The sequence below is a fragment of the Talpa occidentalis genome, unplaced genomic scaffold (genome assembly GCF_014898055.3).
Source record: "Talpa occidentalis isolate TD23 unplaced genomic scaffold, MPIMG_talOcc4v2.1 talOcc4.11, whole genome shotgun sequence".
NCBI lineage: Eukaryota > Metazoa > Chordata > Mammalia > Eulipotyphla > Talpidae > Talpa > Talpa occidentalis.
In genome coordinates, this window is record NW_023601104.1 from 76,172,262 (window position 1) to 76,192,706 (window position 20,445).

General features: G+C 46.8%; 1 protein-coding gene across 8 annotated transcripts in view; it reads right to left on the minus strand.

The window, feature by feature from the left end:
- Positions 1–20,445, minus strand: part of SLC8A3 (solute carrier family 8 member A3) — a 153,139-nt gene that overhangs the window by 17,417 nt on the left and 115,277 nt on the right. The window contains exon 1 of one of the 8 annotated variants that reach the window (XM_037503601.2): positions 633–666. The exons of the other annotated variants lie outside the window; for them this stretch is intronic. The gene's annotated coding sequence lies outside the window, so the exon portion shown is untranslated. Of the gene's footprint in view, positions 1–632; positions 667–20,445 lie in introns of those variants that run through there. 8 annotated transcript variants of the gene reach the window in all.

Below are 20,445 nucleotides of genomic sequence, written 5' to 3' on the forward strand. Positions count from 1 at the left end.
GCAGGGAGGTCTTTCCCCGCACCTGAAACCCAGACCTATACCTTGAGCTCAATCAACATTGGAGAGAGAAAAGCCCTTGAGAACAGGGCTATGACAGAGAAGATGGCTCCTGAGGCCTGCTTTGAGAAATGGAAAGAACCACAAATAGAACCCAAATCCAAATACCTGAGTCTTCAACATCCAAAAACTATCAACTCCCTCCTGCCGGGGGCTGCTGCTTGGCCTCGTGCTTTCCTGTGGACTAAGCCATTCAAGAGAGGCAGAGAGCCCTGTATACTCGGGGTTCCTTCGCTCTCTGTCTACCTGCGTCTGTCTGTCTGCCTCTGTCTCTCTCTTCTGTCTCTCTCTCTCTCTCTGATTTCCCCCATGTCCATTTTCTTATCCCACAAAGACCACTGGCTCCTGAGCATCCTTCGCGAGGATACCATGTGACAGGCTGGCAGGTGTTAGGACAGCAGGGAGCAGAGAGGAGCAAAGGAGGAGAGAGGGAGAGGTGAAAGAGAAGAAGAGAGGAAACAAGTGAAAGTGAACCAAACAGGTAGAAGAAAAGGGGAGGAGGAGACAAAAGGATTGGAGAAGGAAGCAAAAGAGAGAAGAATGTTAATGTTAGTGAGGAGGCCCAGGTACTACACCTTTCTGAAAACTCATTTCCACCAAGCGGGGGCCCATCATCTCAATGAAGTAATTCTTGTTTTTCTCATACGCCTCATCATCAATTACCTTGATGTGAATAGTTTTGCTGTGAATGGAAAAATAAGTATCATAAGTGAGGTGCAGAGTGGAGGGCCAAGCAGCCAGGAGAAGAAACGGGAAGCAGAGGAGACAGTGAGAAGATCACAAAGGTCAAAGCTCACCCCAATATCACAGGGAGAGGGGCTGCCGGCCCCCTGCCCCACACTGGGCTCATCAGTGGCTTCACGACAAGCTCAGACTTGAAAACCGGAAGGAGCCCTTCTTTCCTGTGAGAACCCAAGGTTCCGGGTTCTAATCTTGCACATGCCATGCGACCTTGGACGAGCCATTGAAGTGTTGCACCAACAAGGTGAATGATGCTTCCACCATCCCGGGGCAATGAAATAATATACAATTAACCCCTCAGGCACTGGGTCCTCCCACAGCGCTTGCTTCCTCATCTCTCCTGCCTTTGGGGCAAGGGAGGCTTTGACTTTTGAAATCAGTTAATGTTGATCTGAAAGGTTAATTTCATAGAAAGGGCAGAGAGGAGGAGAGGGACACATTGGCCTGTGGAAGTCTTGCCTGGAAACAGTAGAGTCTCCCTTTCTCTGTGGCAGTGGCCCTCAAGGGAGACCAGGAAGGCTGGCGGCTCAAGTCACACACTCTGGTATTAACACAGGCCTTGGCAACTACTGAGGCTTAAACTCCAAATGCGCATGCGCAGCCTCAGGGGTCCAGAATGGATCACATTCACTCTAGGGCACTATGAATCGTGATCAGCTATAAATCCCATAAAGATCTTGTGACTCACACTATTGGCTTTTGTGTTAGCAAGAGTTATTTGCTAACTTAAACATTGAAAAATATACACCAGTTTCAGCAATTCAGTATTTCATTTCTTCCTTTTTTAAAAAACATTACTAGGAACTTTAAAAATGGAGGTAGACCTGGGCCGCCCCAAACTCTGCTTAATGAGGGGTACATTTCAGGACCAGACCCTAGTCCAGATGTTAGGCCCTTTTCTGGATGGAGTGGGACACTGCTAGGTGGCGTGGGCACGCATTTGTGTCTTCCAGCAGGGGCAAGAAGGGGGCCAGGCAGAATGCAATTCAGCTGCCGTGGACTCTGCAGCCCTGAGACCTGCATCTGTTGAGGAGACTGAGGTCATTAGCTTCTCCCTGTATTATTTTTTCCATCAAGTGGGAACATCCTTACATTCTGCTTTCCGACACCCTCTCTGTTCTCCTGAGCTGTCTCAAGTCACTGTCAGAGTCGTGGATGTCTGGGGAGTTTCTGTTGTCCACCCGATCCTGTAGGCCAGACCTGAATGCAGCGAAGGCAGTAGCCTGCCCCCACCCCCAACCCACTGCTTCAAAAACAAGACTAGGCCAAACAGCAGGGGCAGCTCTCCTGCCCACCTGTGACTATGCAGGTGCCTCTTTTTTTTCTTTCTCCTTTTCCTAATAAACCTGTCCTTTTAAAATGTAAAAACAGGGCTTCCCTGGTGGTGCAAGGGCTTGAGTCTCAGCACTATGAAGCTAACCGCAGCCACTGCAGCACGAGTTTGATCCCCGGCCAGGGAGCTTGATCCACATGGCGCAGCAGACCTCTCCTGCCTTGCCCGCTGTTCCCCTCAGCAGTGTATTTCAGTAGATCTGCCTGTTCTGCTCCCCACTCTGTCTCTGATGAATCCTCTCACCCCCACACCTCTGGCCTGCACCCCAGTTCTTGTATGCATAAATAAATAAATCTTTTAAAAAATAAATATAAAAACAACAACAAAACACCAAGACTCTAAACCCTCACCATTTGCCACAGTCTGTCACAGAAAAACCTGGCTGGCCACCACAGAATGCATGCGTGTTCAATGTTGGCCTTCCCTCCTCCAGAACAGCAGCATGGGTACCTGAGACCGACGGCCTGGTTTCAAATCCTGCCTCCACTTCTCTCTAGCTGGGTGACCTCAAGCAACTGGCTAAATAAAGCTCTCCTAGTCTCATCTGTAAAGTAGAATATTAATATCCACTTCACACTATTCTTCAATAAGATAATGCATGCGAAGCACTTGGCGGGGTGTGCAAAAGTGTCTAATAAATAGCAACCATTGTCTATTGGTAGTTTGAGAGTAATATTTAAGGGAATCTCAGCTCCAGTCATTAAGTCAGAAACTAAGGGGAAGCCAATAAATAGAACTAGTAACCCAAGAGGTGGTACAGTCTGGAAATAGAAGTCAGGTCAAGAAAGGATTAGCTAAAACAGGATGACAGATCCCACATGGGTTACTGGAGGGGCTTCAGTGCTCAGGGTGGTAGCATGGAGAGCACTCTCATGTCCCCCAAGATCTGGCCTCATGCCCCTGTCAGCAACAAGCTCTGGGCAGACAGACTACATGGCATATAATAGCCTGACTTATGCTTACTTTGATTTTTAATAAACAGAACGAGCAGAGTCACTGACAATTTAGGATGGGAAAATGAGGACAGAGAAATGAGGACAGATGCTAACTTGTGGACAAGAATTTTGGGTAGCTGTCTGGACCACTCGCGGGAGGGTACAGCAGTACAGGCGGCAGTGAAGAGTCCGCCCCTGAGCTTGCTCGGGGGAAGGCATCACATCTGTTTGGACCGCAGGTGTTACGCTGCCTGGAGGCTTGAGAATTCCCTTCTATCTCTTGAAAACTGACAAAGTTCTGAGTTGTGCTCAAGCCACAAAGGCCTCACGGAGGACTATAGGATCTTTTATGGCCTCGTTTGTAGCATTCTCCCCTTACTTGTGAGTCCCGAATAGACTGGTTCCCCTGTTCCTCAAATTGAGTCCTTTCGCGATTAGGACATTGTCCTTGCTCTTCTGTGTCCCGCTCTGTGCTCACCCTCATCCTGTGGGCCTCCACGTAAACATTACCTCCTGAGAGAGGCTTCCAAGGCCACATTTCTGCCCCACCCACCCTCACCTCTCTACCACAGCCCATTCATCCTCCCAAATCTGCCACCATGTTGCACATGCTCGCCCCCTGCAGCGCACCCATCAACCAGCTGGCTAATTTATTGACTCACTTGATGGTCTGTCCATACTGCAGTGTAAGCTGCATGAGGATAGGGTGAGGGTCTCTGGCTTGCCCTGTAGTCCTGCCTGGCACAGAGAAGGCCCTCCATCATGACCTGCTGAGGGACTGATGGTCACTCGTGAAACAAACTATACTGCCTTTTCACAGTAAAAACACAATTCATTAGGGGAAAAATACTTTGAAAGCTATGTTGATGGGAAGTTTTTGTTCTGAACAAAGAACCCAGAAGCCCAATGTCATTGAACTATAACTTTACCTTATTACTCTTTTCTATTTGTCCAGTCTGCAGAACATGCCAATGGTTAAGTTGGAACCTAACCCATGGTTTAGGCTAGGGTTTGTGAACCCTATGTCTGTCCTGTTCCCAGTTATTCCTCTGGCTCAGTGGGGTCATGGGGTCATCTTATCCTGAGTGTTGCTCCTATAGCCAGTAATGCTTTCAGAGTCTCTCAGCCCACACCTTCTTCTCCTCTGAGCCTTCTGCAGAGGGAGGTACTAAATCATGCCACACTCGCACCTAAGGCCTGAGCAGGAAAATATGCTCCCAGGTGATCTCCCCCCAGTGACTGGAGGGATTAGGAAGCACATCTCTGGGCTGCCTCCTTGGTGCTTTAGAACATTCCTTTGCCCCAAGGACATCCAATTCCAAATGAGGCCTCTGGCCTCTGCATAAAGAATGGTGCTTTTTAACACCTGAGTTCCTTTAAGGTGTAAGGGGTAGGAAGCAGCATTTATTTGTTGAATGGATGAATACTGAACTGGAGGAGGGCTGCGAAGGTCAAGGTCAGACGGGCTCTAAGATGAGAAGTACATTTATAAGGATAAACTAAGAACCGTCTAATTTCAACCTCACCTCAACCACTTTCCACTTTAAGATGACAGAGTTCATGCTCAGAGGTTAGGCAACTTGTCCAGAGCTGCACAGCTAGTTAGCAGCAGAGCTGGGATTTCAGCATATCCTCTATTACTCCTAGAGTTACTTTGTATAAGCAGGTGGGTAACGCGGTGCCAGTCCCACGCCGTGCATGGCCACAGTGAGGGACCACAGAATCCTCCCATTGAAATTCAGGCCGCACAGGCAAGTCACAGCGGATCTGCTTCTGCACCGCATCGTGAGTAGGTGGCTTCCGCACCCTTTGGCCCTCTCTTGCTAGAAATAATGTCTAAATAATCACCGGCTGGGTGACCTCTTCTTTTCCAATTCCTACTAAATGGCTCTTCATCATATCGAGAAGGGTTCCTTTTCATCATGTCTAAATTTATCCTGGCTGCTGCCGGCCAGCTCCTGCTCACGCAGCCCCCCTGACCCGCGCGCAGGGCTGAGCCGGTGGCGCGCTTAGCTTTTCCCAGGAGCTTTCAGACGCCTGTGTCTGCACTGGCTCCTCCTTCACTCTCCCTCACCTCCTAGGGGATGTGGGGAGTCCTCGTCTTTCCCCCCTGGCAGGTCGCAGGCTCTAAATCGGGCTGGAAAGTCCCTCCAAGCTCCAAACACCCAGACAGCCCAACACAGACACCCTGTGCCCCCGCCTAGCAAGGTCTGGGGAAAGGCACCGGTCCCATGAGAGGCTGGGTGTGCGCTAACAGGTTGTCTCTTGAAAGCAGGTGTGTCAGAGGGTCCCTGCAGCCAGCCCTTCTCAACTTCTAATGGGCATGTGACTCCCCCAGGGATCTTGTGAAAATTCAGATTCTTATTCAGCAGGTCTGCAGGGGTGCCTGGATCCTGCATTCCTGACAAGCCCCTAAAGGACACTGGTGCAGGCCCCAGGGCTCCCTGGGGAAATCTATCAAAAATTTAGGGAAAAGGAAGTCGCTACTCAAATGCTCGCCCTGTCGGAGAGAGGGGGCTGGAATCAACAAGGAATGTCTTAGTTTACGGCTGGAATAACTAGGTCTTTCTGAAAACTGCACCTAGCATTTAGAGCATGACAGCAGGGTGCAAAAGAGTAGGTGTGCGGGGGTTCAGAAGCCACACTTGCTAATATTCAAACAGTGCTTACTTTGTGTCATGCACTGTCCTATTCAGGCACTTTACTTACATTAATTTAATCCTCACAACAAACCTGTGAGGCAGGTACACGCCACGCCAGATCCTCCCTGTTCTGCATATATTACCTCATTTAATCTTCACCAAAACCAGGGGGGCAGATACTAATTTTTACCATATTTTATGGATGAGGGACAAGGGGCTGGAAAAACTAAAGGGCTAACTGAAAGTCACATGTGGCAGAGATGGGATTTGACTCAAACAATGGGACTCTAAGGACTATGCCCCCCCCCCCAACTGGGATCTAATACGTGGACCCAGAGGAGCAGTGTCTCCCGGGAGAGACGGCCCCCACTCCACAGGGCTCTGCGGCTGTCACAGCGCTGCTTCCACAGGACTGGGGTCACAGGCAGGGAGGCAGACTTCACCTTTTCCAGGTACCATTGCAATGAGATGAACTGGCATATAAGGGGGTGATCCTCCCACTCCACAGCTGTAAGCAGCAGCACCACGGGCATGCATGACGGCGGCCACGCCCAGGATTTCTGCGGAGACAGGAGGCTAAGGAGATGACTGGTAAAGTGTGCACCTGACGGGTGTGCTGTAGGCCACTTGTCTCTGGCACTTACACTTGATGATTTCTCATGGCCGTCAGGCCAAGATGAAAGTGTGTGTGTGTGTGTGTGTGTGTGTGTGTGTGTGTGTGAGAGACACACTCATATTATGCTCGTCCTCTGTCTTGACTACAAGAGACAAACACAAAAGGATTGAAAAGTATTTCTGTCCTTCTTCACTGCCCTATTGTGGGGGATGCCTCATATTCCTGATTGTGTGTGTGTGTGGATGCACACGAGTGGCAGAATGGTGGGGTGAGCTTGAAGGCTGGGCACAAACTAACATCCCCATATTAGAGGGAGAATTTGGCCTTCTTCCCAGTAGTCCCGATAGTGGCCTTGCTTTGTTATTCTGCAAGGGAAAGTGATTCCAGTGCCCCTGACAGAGAACCTGAGCAGGTTGTAGCTCTATGTGTGACTCTGTTATTTATACCCCCATTGGGCTTCAAGTTTTTCCTGCCTTACCCCAAGGGAGTGGGGAGAAGAAGAGGGAGGATGATTCATTGATTCAAGTTCTTTCCATCTCCTGAGTCAAAAGGGGAAGTAAAAAAAAAAACAAAAAAACCCTCCCTCCAATCATCTGAGAACAAATGGTTGCTATGCCCTGAAGTTGATACATCCCCTTCTTGAAACGGGAGTGAGAATAATCTATAAAATCATTTATTTCACAACGTGCTGCTCTCACTGAAGAGAACAAATGGCTGGCTGTGTGATTCACGACTTTGGAGATGGTGGGTCTCTCGGTCTTGCTTTCTCTCTGTGCTGGGAATCTCTCTTTTTAAGAATGATTTTGATCCAAGCAGATAGAACAGGGATTTGTATTGGAGAGACATGAAACTGCAGGTCCAAGAAAAACCTTCTAACAATTAGGAAGAGAGAAGAACTGGCTCCTAAGACTCTGAGTCAAACACAAAGCTCCCGCCTCCACCTTAATTGTCTGTCCTTGCGAGCACTTTCAAGTACATATTCCAGGTGGATAATTTCTAGAGATGCCAGTGAACAGCTAGTCCAGGGAAGGATACTGAACCTGGACTGGGAGGATAAGTCCCTCAATTAGAGACTTAATGGCATGTGAGATTAGTTGACTCTACAGACATTTTTTGGATGGAATCAGTCGAGACTTAACTTATGACAGCTACTGCCATGGGCTCTGCACATATAGAAGTCACTGGAACACTGTCCCTGGAGCTCAGCCATGCAAACAGGTTGTGCGTCCATCATTGCCACCACCGTGGGTAAATTGGGTTGTGGGCCCCAAAAATAGTTGTCAGACCCTTCCACCCGTGAGACATCTGGGTAACCTGTTTCTGTTTCAGGGATCTGTACTTCTACCAGCCAAATTGAAAATTATTGTTTTTCACCACTTAGAGACAAAACACCATGCATGCTGTCACAGCCCTAGTCCTCACATGGGCTGCAGGAGTGCTGAGCTCCTCCTCCTCCTCCTCTGCTTACTCTACAATGTGAGAATCTAACCTGCTGTTAATTTCACAGACCTTAGAGATCTTGGCAAGAACATAGTAGGTAAGCTTGGGGAATAGAGTCTAAAAGCAGAAGCTGACATTTCCACAAGGGTGAGGAGAATAGAAATCCTTCCTGCTTTGTGTTTCAAGGTCTAAAGTTCTGCTGATGGCTGATGGAAGAGGCTGATACAGAATGCAGAGTAACATCAGGGCCAGACCAGAGGGAAGCAAGTAAGGCACAGGCACAAATTTCAGGGTACACCTAACAACTAAGTAATCAAGGTCACCAATGTTTAATGCAACATTAAAAAAATCAGAATTTATGCACAAAAAAAAAATCCATAATGAACAAAGATCTGAATTCTAAATAAAGACAGGACCCAACGTCCCAAAACTGCACTTAAACATGGCTCATATCACTGGCCTCACCCCAACCCTAATCCCTACCAGCGGTCACCAGGCTTCTGGTGGTTTAATGGGGAGCATGTTAGATTAGTGGGCAGAAGACCTGAGCTTGAGTCCTGCCACTGCCTTTTTCTAAGCCATCATCCGTCTCTGAGCCTATGAGGACGACGAGAGGCCTTCTTTCTCTCTTGGGATTTTTATGGGTAAGGATATGAGCAAAACCCATAACCCTGGTTTTTGGAAATGGCAGGTCTCATTCACTTCTGTGTGCGTGCGTGCACACGCTCATGTAAACTGAACTCCCACTTTAACCCCTAAGCCCTGCAGGAAGCAAGCCCAACTTTCTTAGTCTTTCAGAGTCCCTCTCTTCAACACCGTCCTGCCTTCACCTGCTGCCCTGGTGGAGTTGGCTCAGGCATCCCTGCCCGAGGATTGCATCAGACAGGATCTCCATTGTGCTATTTTTAGACAACAGGGATGGGGTAGAGGAGGGTGGAAGGTCTTCTCGGAGGACATTAATTTTGAACTTTGTGCTGGGCAAATGGTGGCCAGTTCTGAGACCCCCTTTGTGTCCCCTGCCCTTGTCAGGAACGGCCCACCTCTCCTCTCCCCACACCACCTTACACAAGCCACTGTCACTCTCCCTGGGGCTTGCAGGAGACACGGATTCCTCCAGCCTCATTAAGTCCGTTCTCTCACAGCCAGCGTGCTTTACATTTTTTTTTTTAAATCACAACATGACATTCCTCTACTTAAACCCTCAGTAGGACTCCATTGTAGTTAGAATAAAATTAAAACTGCCTAATCTAGCTCTGGAGTTCTAAAACTTTTGCATATTTGGAATCTTGGAGAGCACCTGATGAAACAGGCATCCGAGCCCTGTCCCCAGAGGTTCTGATTCAGGAGGTCTGAGTGAAGCCTGAGGATTTGCATTTTCAACAAGTTCCCAAGCAGGCATGGGTGCTGCTGGCTCCAGACCTCGCTGAGAACCTGCTAGTGCCTGTGAAGCTCCACCTGGCTTTCCAACCAGCTCACCTTCTACCTATCCCCGTCCACTCTGCTCTAGCCCCACCTGCCTCCTGTTTGCCCTGGTACATCAACCCCATTCCTGCCTCAGGGCCTTTGCACTAGCTGTTCCCTCAGCCTGGAACCTTCCTCTGGGAGACGTTCTTATGATCAGGTCGTTTTCAAATGTCTCCATTTCCATGTTACCACTTCCCTGTCCACCCAATCTGATGGGTTCTCCAGCTACATTCCGTCTAATCACCATGTTTTGTTTTTATCTTGTTTATTTATTTGTTAATAATCTGTGTCGGGTTCTCCCACCAGAACACAAGCTCCATGGGAACAGCAACTGCGACTTTTACCGGCATCTGACCAGACTGGCCCACAGACGAGCCTGACGTGTGCCCACTCAGTAAAGGAACAATTAAAGAGAACGACCAGGTGATGGAGTCAGACTCTGAGCCAGCACCCCGTGTGCAGCCCCACACAGGGCATGCTTCTACTGCGGAGGAGGCCACAGCAGCCTCCCTGCCTCCCTTCTTGCCCATGTAACACCCTTCAGAACACCGTATTGGGCTACTCTTCCAAAAGATGACTTTAGCCCCTGCTCTTTCCCTTCCAAACAAGTCAAAACTCTTTTCCCTTTACCTTGGCTAAAACCTGACTCTTCAGTGATTCCATCACAAGTTCAGTTGAGCCTATTCAACTGCTGTTCATTCCTGTAGTGAGGCCAGGAAAATAATGAGTCATTTCCTCCTCACTGGTTAAGACCCCAGGCCCCAGAGTCAAAGCTCTAGATTGAGTACTGGAGAGTTTTTAGGGCTTTGGGCAAATGTCTTAGCTCTATGAGCCTCAGTTTCCTTATCTAAAGATCTAAAGTTTCCTTATCTAAAACCTACCTCCTACCTTTTATTTGAAAGGATTCAATGAGATGATGAAGTGAAACTTGTAGCATAGAAACTGGCATGTAGTAAGTAGTCGTAAATGTCACTTAATTTGATGACGATCTGTTGTTGAAGTTATAACTGGAGCAACCAATAAAAGGATCATTCTTTCCCAAGTTTTAGGATTTGGTCAGAGGAGTGCAAGACAGCTGGGGATATCAAGTGCGGGTGTGGGATTGTAACAGGTGGTCCCCAGGAAAGGGGGAGGTTCCCTGCCCCACCCAAGGGAGGGTGGAGCTGAGCAGGAAGAGGAGAAGCAGCAGAAGAGACTGAGGAAGGAAGCAGGATGGAGCCAGGAGACCTGGAGGAGGCACATGGAGCCTAGAGACACATGAAGAAACTGCGCTTGTCTTTTGGTCGTGGACTGGGTGACACAGATGTGGGTGAGACCCGTGGGGAGGTGACAATGGCAGCTTTTATCTTGATGTTGATTTTGCTCTTTTCCTTCCGGGCTTGTTTGGTTGTTTCTGACCCTTTTCTGTGGGTTCCCACCAGAAGATGCTTTAGACTTGTGGCAGGCTTTGGGGCCTTGCTCTGGGCCAATCCCATATGGATGGACTTTTACCCACGAGGGGACGGGTAACTTTGGGTGCTTCATTTAGAAACTGGACTCTTTGCCTTTCCTGGATTGTTTCCTAGTTTTATTAAAGATCCTTCCCATTAAAGTCTCATATGTTTTGTGTTGATGCGGCGGATGGCAGAACCCATTTAGAATGGGCAGGTTTGCGGGGCTTGGGCTGCCCCTCTCCCTGTCCTATAACAGGAACAGGCAGGGTACTTTCTCAACTCCAAGGTCTGGCCTGAGGAAAAATTACACCCCAGAGGTGAAAAGGCACACACCCAGAGATGACTTGCGTTTTCCCAATATTATTCCTCATTTCCATGCCCCTGAACACTGACCCTGCATATTACCCGTCTTAGGAAATCTGCTTGGAAATGAGGCTCATCTTCACCCTGCACCTGCTGCCCTGATGTTAGCTGTGTCTTTCAGGGGGGAGGCGGTGTGGAAACACTCATCAGAAGAGCTATGAACCTATACTTCTAAGCCATAGTGTTGTAAACCAACTACCTCAAAAAGGGAGGGGGGAGTTGGGGGTGGAGGGAGAGAGGAAGAAAATAAGAGTGTAACCTTCGCATTCCAACACTGCCTTTGTTCTTTTCTAGGCTGGAGGTTGGGGGTGGGGGGCGCAGTTTGCAGCTGCAGGTCATTTGCATGTTTTAATCCCACTGGTTAGAGAAGGAGCTTTAAGGGTCCCATTTTCTCTCCATGGGGTATGCATGGAAGAAGCAACGGCACCCATGTGTCCTACTGAAGGTTCCCCAACCTCAACTGAGGAAAAGGTCTCCATGAGAGGTGAAGAGGTGGAGGTAGCATTTGAATTTACTTCCTTCTAGCCTGACCCTGGATGCTCTTGCCAGACCCCTTTCCTCTCCCCTAAGACACAAGAGTTGGAGTTTTGTCATCTGAATCAGTGCCAATTTTTCAGTCTCCTTCCTACCCTGCCCTTACAAAATCAAGGATTTCAAAGCTGTAGCCCCTTCCTCCTTTGGCCAGGCCGTTGAGACGGTGGAAGAGCCTCCTTCCCTTTCCTAACACATCTGCCCTTCCTCCACTGCCAATTCTCAACCCCAAGACCTCCTTTACAAGCATGTCATTTGCATATTCCTGGCCTCAAGGTGGAAAGAAAATGAGCTTGGGGAGGCCTGGGTTCACAGAGAGGTGGGGACCAGGCTGACAGCAGCCACCCCGAGAGAGCGCCTCCAGGGCCCTCAGTTAGAATCCTGTTTGTTTACACTGCACGTCTGTGAGCTGCTGCTTTCCTGATGACATTAAGGGCAGGCAACAGTCAGGTTGAGTCCATCACCTGAAATGGGAGGCGGTGACACCGAGGTGATAAAGGAAACCATAATGACAGTGACAGCAATATAATACATTTAGAATGCTACATCTGCCTGGAGGGCCTTTAATCAAGGATTTCAAAGCACATTTCCCAGGTCTTGCCCATTCATCTGTACCGAGTCCCTGGGAAAGAGCTGGCAGGTGGGATGCAGAACACTATAAATAGAGGTGTGTATCATTATCTCTGATGTGAACACTCTGAATTTAGATAGCATTTCTCTGAAGAGCTAAAGGGCTCCACACATTATATTATCTAATTCAAACTCATTCATACGGGATCCCCCATATTTGCTGCCTCGTAGGTGGTTTTCAATCCTCAGAAAAGCTTTGGCTTTACAGAAATTCACAACTTTAACGCCTACTGCCTCCTCTTACACTCCCGCCCAATTTACTGGTGCTTCCCAGGGCTTTACCTGCTCAGCCCAGGAAGTCAAGGCCATCACTTGACTCAGCTTGTTTACATATCACACTCCAGTATTATGCCAGCACCATCAAGGGCTGTAGGAAAAAGATGGAATACGTCTGACTGTTAGCTTTCACCTGGATCTATTTCACTGGGTCTTGAAAGCCTTGTTTGTATGGCTATTAGATGGAGTTCGTGATTATTACAAACTTAGACAGGGAATGGGCCTGCATTCCATGGATGCAACAATCACAAGGTCCATGGTTGAGGCTAAGTTGCTAGTAGGTCATCTTAAAAATACACGTTGCTTTAAAAATTGACCAGGCAGATTTCTTGATTTGTCAGAGTTCCTGTACTCCCCTCCCACTGATACCACCAGGGAGGCAACGTTCTTCTGTTATGTACTTATAGTACATGCCAGAGTGGTAAAGAATCAATCAAGTGTGTAATTATTTCCTTATTTGTCTTCCTCACTATCCTGAGCTCTATGAGGGTTTGTTTAAATTGTCTCCATATCTGTAGAGTTGAACACACATCTGATGCTTAATAAAAATGCTTGTTGAATGAATGAAGGAATGAGTGATGGTATGAACCACAATAAGCTTTTCCTGGTTTCGGGATCCTAATGACACCATTTTTTTGCAGATGTTGCACTTTAGGGCACCAGAAAGATCTCTGCTCCCACTTCATGTCATCACACACCCTGGGAAATGCAGCCTCACCAACACTACCCTTATTGTCCTTGACCTGAAGGAACACACAGGGGCTGCATAGGTGGAAACCAGACATCTGCCCTCTCCTCACCCCACGCCTCCCCCTATGCCTGGTTCATCCAAAAATTTAGTTGAACTCATTTATATGACCTTCTCAAAAAACTCCGTGTTCCCAGCAAACTCTTGTCTGCACCATTAGAGGTGGTATGGTGAGGGAAACACAAACTTTGGGGTGCCAGAGACATGAATTAAAATTTGAGCTCCACTGCTTACAGCTGTGTGACCTTGGCCAAGTTCCTAAGCTCGTTAAGCTTCTGTTTCTTCAACAGTAACCTGGAGGTGACAGCGTCTCCTCGGCCAGGTGGGCTTCAACAGAAGACACAGGCAGCAGGCTCAGTGAATGACTGTTCCTGCCCTTCCCTTCTCTCTGGGACCTTGCCCTGGCTCATCCTCCTTTCTGGCTGCTGCTCATGCTTTGGATGCTTCTAGTTGTCACCCCCAGGTTTTAGGCTCCATGCTGGAAGTGTTGAGACTCAGACTATATTTAGGTGCCTTAACTCTTTTATTTTTTACACCACTGTGTTGCTATGGTGATGGCAGGGTGAGAAGGGAGGAGGAGAGGCTGAAAGGAAGGATGGAGCTCAGCCATGAAGATCAGTGGATCTAGCCGGGTCTGCTCCTGGCGAACCTGTGCCCTGGGAGCATCCTTTCTTACCTGTACATGCTATCAGGAGGTGCCACGTGGAGAGATGAGGAGGTGTCGTTTCATAGACACTCTAAAAAGGGGGTGCTACAGAGGGCTGACTGCTGAGAATGCCCCAGCCACACCCGTAGCTCCTGGAGCCTTTCTCAAATGGTCTAGCAATCGAGTCAGGAGACAGCAGATGTGGTGGGGAAGCAGTGACATTGTGATGGCTGGCATTCGGAAGATGCTCAGCCCAGACTCCTGTCGAGGAAGAAAGTCTCCCCTTTTTTGCTGCTAAATGTGGGGAAAATCTTGTCCTACTCAGCTCTGGGGGCTTGGAGGAAGAAACAATGGCATCTAGTGGAGTCCTATCATGGCCCAACCTTATCAGGGGTCAGTCCATGGGGAAACCAAAATTGCACAAGGGCAGAAGAGATGTCTCCTTGATTCATGCACAGAACTCCATATCACTAGGTTTGAATGTGGCCATGGCAGGCTCCAAGCTGATGATAAAAATTTGCACTGTAGAATGATCCAGCCTTCCTAAAGCTGTTACTCACACATCATTTCACTGTATCTTCAAAATGGCCTAGTGAAATAGGACTATCTCTACATGAGGAAATGACACAGAGAGGTTGGCAACCTGCCCAACATCACACAGCTGGTAAATGGCAGAGCAGGGATTGAACCCAGGCCACCTGGACTCCAAATCCAATGTTCTTTCCAGTACGCCAATGGCTACCAAAAACAATTGTCTAAAGCTGAAGAAAATGTGTGTGAAGAAGAAAGCCTACATGGAGCTTAACCAAGTCCAGTGGAGAAAGAGAGGTGCTGAAGCTGGGCAACTGCTCCTCCCAACCACACCAAGAAAGAGGGGTTCTGGGTAACCTTCTCAAAGTGTTGTTGTAGAAGGCCTGTATTAGAAATATCTGGGGTAACTGTTACAATGCTGATTTCCAGGTCCCAGCCCAAGATTCTGAAACAGTAGAGCCACGGTGATACCTGCAAAATTGCATTTGGATAATCACCTCAGGCAATTCAGATAAACACTAATGTAACTGGGAGTAAAACTAGCAATTCTTGAGTCATAAAATTGGAAGGGAGACAATTGCCTTTTCTCCATTCCTCTCTGATTCCTCAATCTCATTTGTAGCAGCCTGAGGTCAAAAGAACCAGGCTAGACTTTATTTTTGTTTTGTTTTCCAACTGCCCGCTGGGCCTTCTTAGCCAGTTGCTGAGCCCTGAGCTCTAGTTTACAAACTGATCATCATGGTCCAACTGAGGTGACAGCCATTGTCTGACCTTGACGGAGTCCTCATTGTGCCTAAGAGAGCAGATGTCCATCCAGGAAGCTCTGGATGAGGACAGGAAGTGCTCACCAGCACAGAGCGGGGTGTTTATCAGGTGAAAAGTCCTAAAGGAACATGTGATACTTGGACCGAAACGTATTTACTGGCCAAGCACAAAATCTGGACAATATACAGGGTCATAAATGCTTGATTTCTCGCTCATTGAAGGGTTGAGAGAACGATATGACAAAGGATGGGGGTTCTGATGTTTCTTTTGAAGGGCCAGTCAGTTCTGGACAAGGAGCGTTAACTCCTCAATATTCTCACGACCTTACGAGGCCTACTCCTCTGTGAAGAATAGCTTACTCAGGACCAGACGCTGTTTCTACAAATAACTCATCTAACCCTTCCCAAAACCCCATGAGGCATTATTACCAGTACTATTTTGCAAATGAGGGAACTCAGGCAATTTGAAGTTAAGCAATGTTGTCCAAAGTTACAAGCTAGTGATAGAAGCCGTGGTCTGATTCCAAGGTCTATGCATACTCTACCCAAAACTAATCCACGGAGTAAGAGTCAGGAGTCCAACTAAGTCTCCATGATTAGCTATTTTAAAAATATATCACATTACTCCAATTTCACTATTTGGGGGATTACCTTACTTTGCTATTTTTTGGGTAACTAAAGGAATGTCTCCAAGAGGGTTTTTCCCTCCAAATTTCTCCCTTGCTGTTTTCTGCTCTTTCAGCAGATTTCATTTTTAAAGTTGTCTTCACAAATAAAATTATTAAAAACAAAGAGCTGTAGCATGTTTATTATGTAAGTCCTGCCTCAAAGACAGAGCCAAGCTACTTCCCCAGTGACTCGGTTCTTGGGTCTCTCCCTCCTCAGAACCTCATCCCATTTCCATTCTGTAGCAATCACTTGGCACCCACAACTCGGTGTTCTCATCCTTACTGTCCTGTCGGCCCCATGGCGGGCATGGCCAAGTTGTCTCTATTTTGCCAGCTCTTGGCAGAGTGAGGTTAACTTGAGCCCTAGAGCATTCCATACCAGAACAGGAAGGCGAACCTAGGAACCTGAAATTGAAGGATACCAAGGAACTGTGCACTAGGGAGGTGAGAATGGGTGACCTGAATCCACCAGCTTCCCGCGTAAACTTCAAAATAGGTAGGAACATTCTTGAACATGTTCTTTCCTTTCCCATTTTATACAATTCTCCCAGATCTTAATTGGCTACTCTGGGGTCAGAAGGGTTAAGTAGGGAGTGAGAGGGAAACAGTGGCAAGAAGGAGACATGGCCTTACTATAACTCATGATGAGAATTCACGGGAGCTGGATAATTCTGGTTCTGAGACCTTCGTAAGTTCATATCCAGCACAACTGGTTTCTAGTGTTCCAAATTGAAGACTGACCTGGCTCCTGACCCAGCATCTCCCTCAGATTCTGGTCACACCTGTAGAGGAATTGTTTTTCTAAGAATCCATTCTTCCGGCATGGAGCCCTCTGCTAGAGATTTCATCTTAAAAAGAACCCCTTACAGGGCCTCCCCTGGTGGCGCAGCAGTTAAGCACTGGGCTGTGAAGCTGCCAGCAGCCTCTGCAGCACCAGTTCGATTCCCTGCCACTGGTGAGGGTCCCATATGGCGCGACAGACCTCTTCTGCCGCGCCCACTGCTCCCCTCAGCAGTGTATTTCGGCAGTCTGCCTGTTCTGTTCCCTGCTCTGGCTCCGGTGAATTCTCTCACCCTCCCGTGCTTCTGATTGTACCCAGTGCTTGTATAAATAAACGAATAAATCTTTAAAAAAAAAAATAAACCAACCAATCTGTAGTTTAAAAAAAAAAAAAGAACCCCTTACATATGTTTAAGAAATGCTCTCTCATGTGTAACCATTCAAGAGTTTCCTGACTATCTCATGGAGTGGACAGGAAGGTTATCTTCATTTATTGCTAATGGCACTGCCTGCATTAGGCTCATGTCCTCAATATGCTCTTCTTCCTCCCTGCCCATGAGTTTTACTCAGTCCGTACCTAGGCATTCTGAAGGTAACAGAAGTGTATGAAGATGATCCATTTCAAAGACCAGGTACATCACAATATGGGAGAGACGAGCAGAGATCCTGTAGGTAGAATGACCTCAGAATCATAGTTCTGCCACTTAAAGCTGGACAACACTGGGAAAAACACCTTCCTAAGCCTCAATTTTCTCATCTGCAGAAGGATGGCATGAGGATCAAGTAAGATTCTATTGCAAACTGCTTAGCAGGCGTGGCTCAATTCATACCACCATTGTGACTGTTGACAACACTGACATTTATCACTACATCTGTCTTAATTAAATGATCTTGAACAAGACTGTATCATCTTGGTTGTTTTCCAAGATGGAGGTGCTATATCGCACATGCGTCAGGACCATCTGGATTTCAAATTCCCCCAGCCTTTTTCCTGAAGTTGCTTTTGTTATTAAGCCCTCCATTAAGAGTAGTTTCAATGCATGTTGTTGTCAACCTTCTGGGGCTTGAGGATAGAAATCCTGCGTGTGGGTGGTTATCTTATCTTTTCACCCTGATGGTCATTATTCAGCCAAGCTGAACACATTTCTGCCTTTGCATTTATCCCTCACCCTCTGTCTAGTCATTTCTAAAGAAGCAAACTTGTCACTGAAGCGATCAGACAGAGCACTTAGCATTTTCCTCACATGCACATACCCTCAAAGTACTTTTCCATCTCTCTCCAGTATGCAGCCTCAAGAGGGGGAGTCCTGTCCAGAAGCATGGCAATAAGACAGAGGAACATGGAATATTTTCTAGAATTGCTATATGCCTAGTAGGGACTCAGATAAGATTCAGTGAGGAAAAGAGAGAAAAATTAAGAATCTTCCTCAGGTCAGAAAACAGGATTGCAAATCAGAAGAGCCTCATAACTCCCAATTTCTAGAATTCTGTTTCCTCAGAGGCACTTGGAATTTTGATTTGTGAGGCAAAGAGCAGTGGAAGTGTCGAGTACAACAATGGGGGAAGGAGCTGCCACATAAATGTTTACATGCTGGTTATATGGCGGATGATGGAAGGGGAAGATATGTTTAGGCAAACTGTGTAGTAGGGGAAGGACGGGCAAAGGTGAGTACCTGGACTTCAGGAATTCAATGTCATTTATACGTGGTGATTGAGTGACTATAGGCAAGGTATGTAATGGGCTTTAGGAAGGAAGGAATCACAAACATGACTAAGATACTTTTTGACATCAAGGACCTCGGCATGACAGATTTCAAATGCTGAGAGATAGCAACATAGAAGCCCTCATGACCAACTTTATAGCTGAGAGATGCCTGTGACAATTTCTCCTGAGTTCCAGTCTTCGGAAGGGGAGTGGATTGGTGCCTGATTTCCATGTACACCAAGACAAAACACACAATATTCATATGTGAGGTAGAGGAGTAGTGGTAGTAATTATTATTCAAACACGTGCAAGCAGATCATGGTTTTCTCTTTCCATGTGTTCTCCTTGGGATCTTCTGGTGTTGACACTGAGGGTGAAATAGGATCTGATTTCTCCTGATAACAATGTTTGTAACTTGTGTTAGTGACTAGTGTGATGGCACAGTGGCTCTTCTCTCACCTTTAACCAGCCCACCTCTCCATCTGCATGGACCCGCGTTGACAAATCCCTACAATATGCTCAGTACTGAGTTTGGTGCTGGTAAACATCAGACATTGTAGTAAGAGGCTATGCCACAGAGATGAATGAAACAGCTCTCCTACTCTTTAAGAATTCACAGTACACTAAGAAGACAGACATGTAAGAGATATTTACACTGCAAACTCTGATTAATAAAGCCAGAAAAGACCTCAAAGTCTTTGAAGTTCCTATGTGTCCTGAGTCATACATCATTTAATAATAGTAACAGCTAGTACTTCCACATCATTCAATATGTTCCAAGGAACTGTTTCAAGTGTCTTACAGTTGGTAACTCATCACATTTCCACAACCCTCCCCAATAGGAACTATTCATTTATCTTATTTTATCTATATTTTTCAAAGATGATAAAACTGAGGCACAGGGAGGTTAAGTCACTTGCCTAAGGTCACACAGATAATGACAAAGATGAAATTTTAATTGAGGTTCCATATTCAAAGCCTTTAAATGCTGCACTACACCACCTTTCAAATGAGTTCATGCAAACTGGTTTTCAAAGAAACAGAAGGAGGCCTGTGTCATCCATCCACTGTCACCTTCATGTCTCTCTGACATTTTTTTTTAAAGATTTATTTATTTATTTATACAAGCACTGGGTACAGTCAGAAGCGCGGGAGAGTGAGAGGATTCACCAGAGCCAGAGAAGGGAACAGAACAGGCAGAGTGATGAAATACACTGCTGAGGGGAGCAACGGGCGAGGCAGGAAAGGTGTGTGGAGCCATGTGGGACCCTCGCCTGTGGCCGGGGATCGAACCGGCACTGCAGAGGCTGCAGGCACTTCGCAGCCCAGCACTCAACCGCTGTGCCAGGAGTGGAGGCCCTCTCTAAGATAAGCCATGCTAATTTCACCTTGACAATGTGTTTGTATCCACCTTTTGCTGAAACTGAATCTAATTTCAAAAATCAGACCCTCTACAACATGGAGCCACAGCCACGTTAGAGGGATGGAGGGAAGAGAATGGGGGTATCAGTAAAAACCACACTACTGGAAGACCACTGGACTAACGAGGAGATCAAAGAAGAAATTAAAAAATTCTTTGAATTGAATGACAAGGAGGACACCAATATCCTAAATGTATGGGATGCAGCAAAAGCAGTAATAAGAGGAAAATATATAGCAATAGAAGCTCACATCAAAAAACAAGAAAGAACTCAAAGAAACAACCTAATCTCGAAGCTCAAAGATCTAGAAAAAGAACAACAAAAAAACCCCAAAACCAGTAGCAGAAAAGAAATAATAAAAACCAAAGCAGAAATAAATGAAATTGAAACTAAAAAAATAATCCAAAAGATCAATGAAACCAAGAGCTGGTTCTTTGAAAAAATAAATAAAATAGACAAACCCCTAGCCAGGCTCACAAAGGAAAAAAGGGAGAAAGCACAAATACACAGGATCATAAATGAAAGAGGAGAAATCACAACGGACACAGCAGAAATCAAAAGAATAATCAGTAACTACTATGAACAGTTATATGGAAACAAGTTCAACAATCTAGAGGAAATGGACAAATTCCTACAACTCTACAATCACCCAAAGCTAGATAAAGAAGAAATAGAACACCTAAACAGACCAATTACAAGCAGCGAAATTGAAATGGTAATC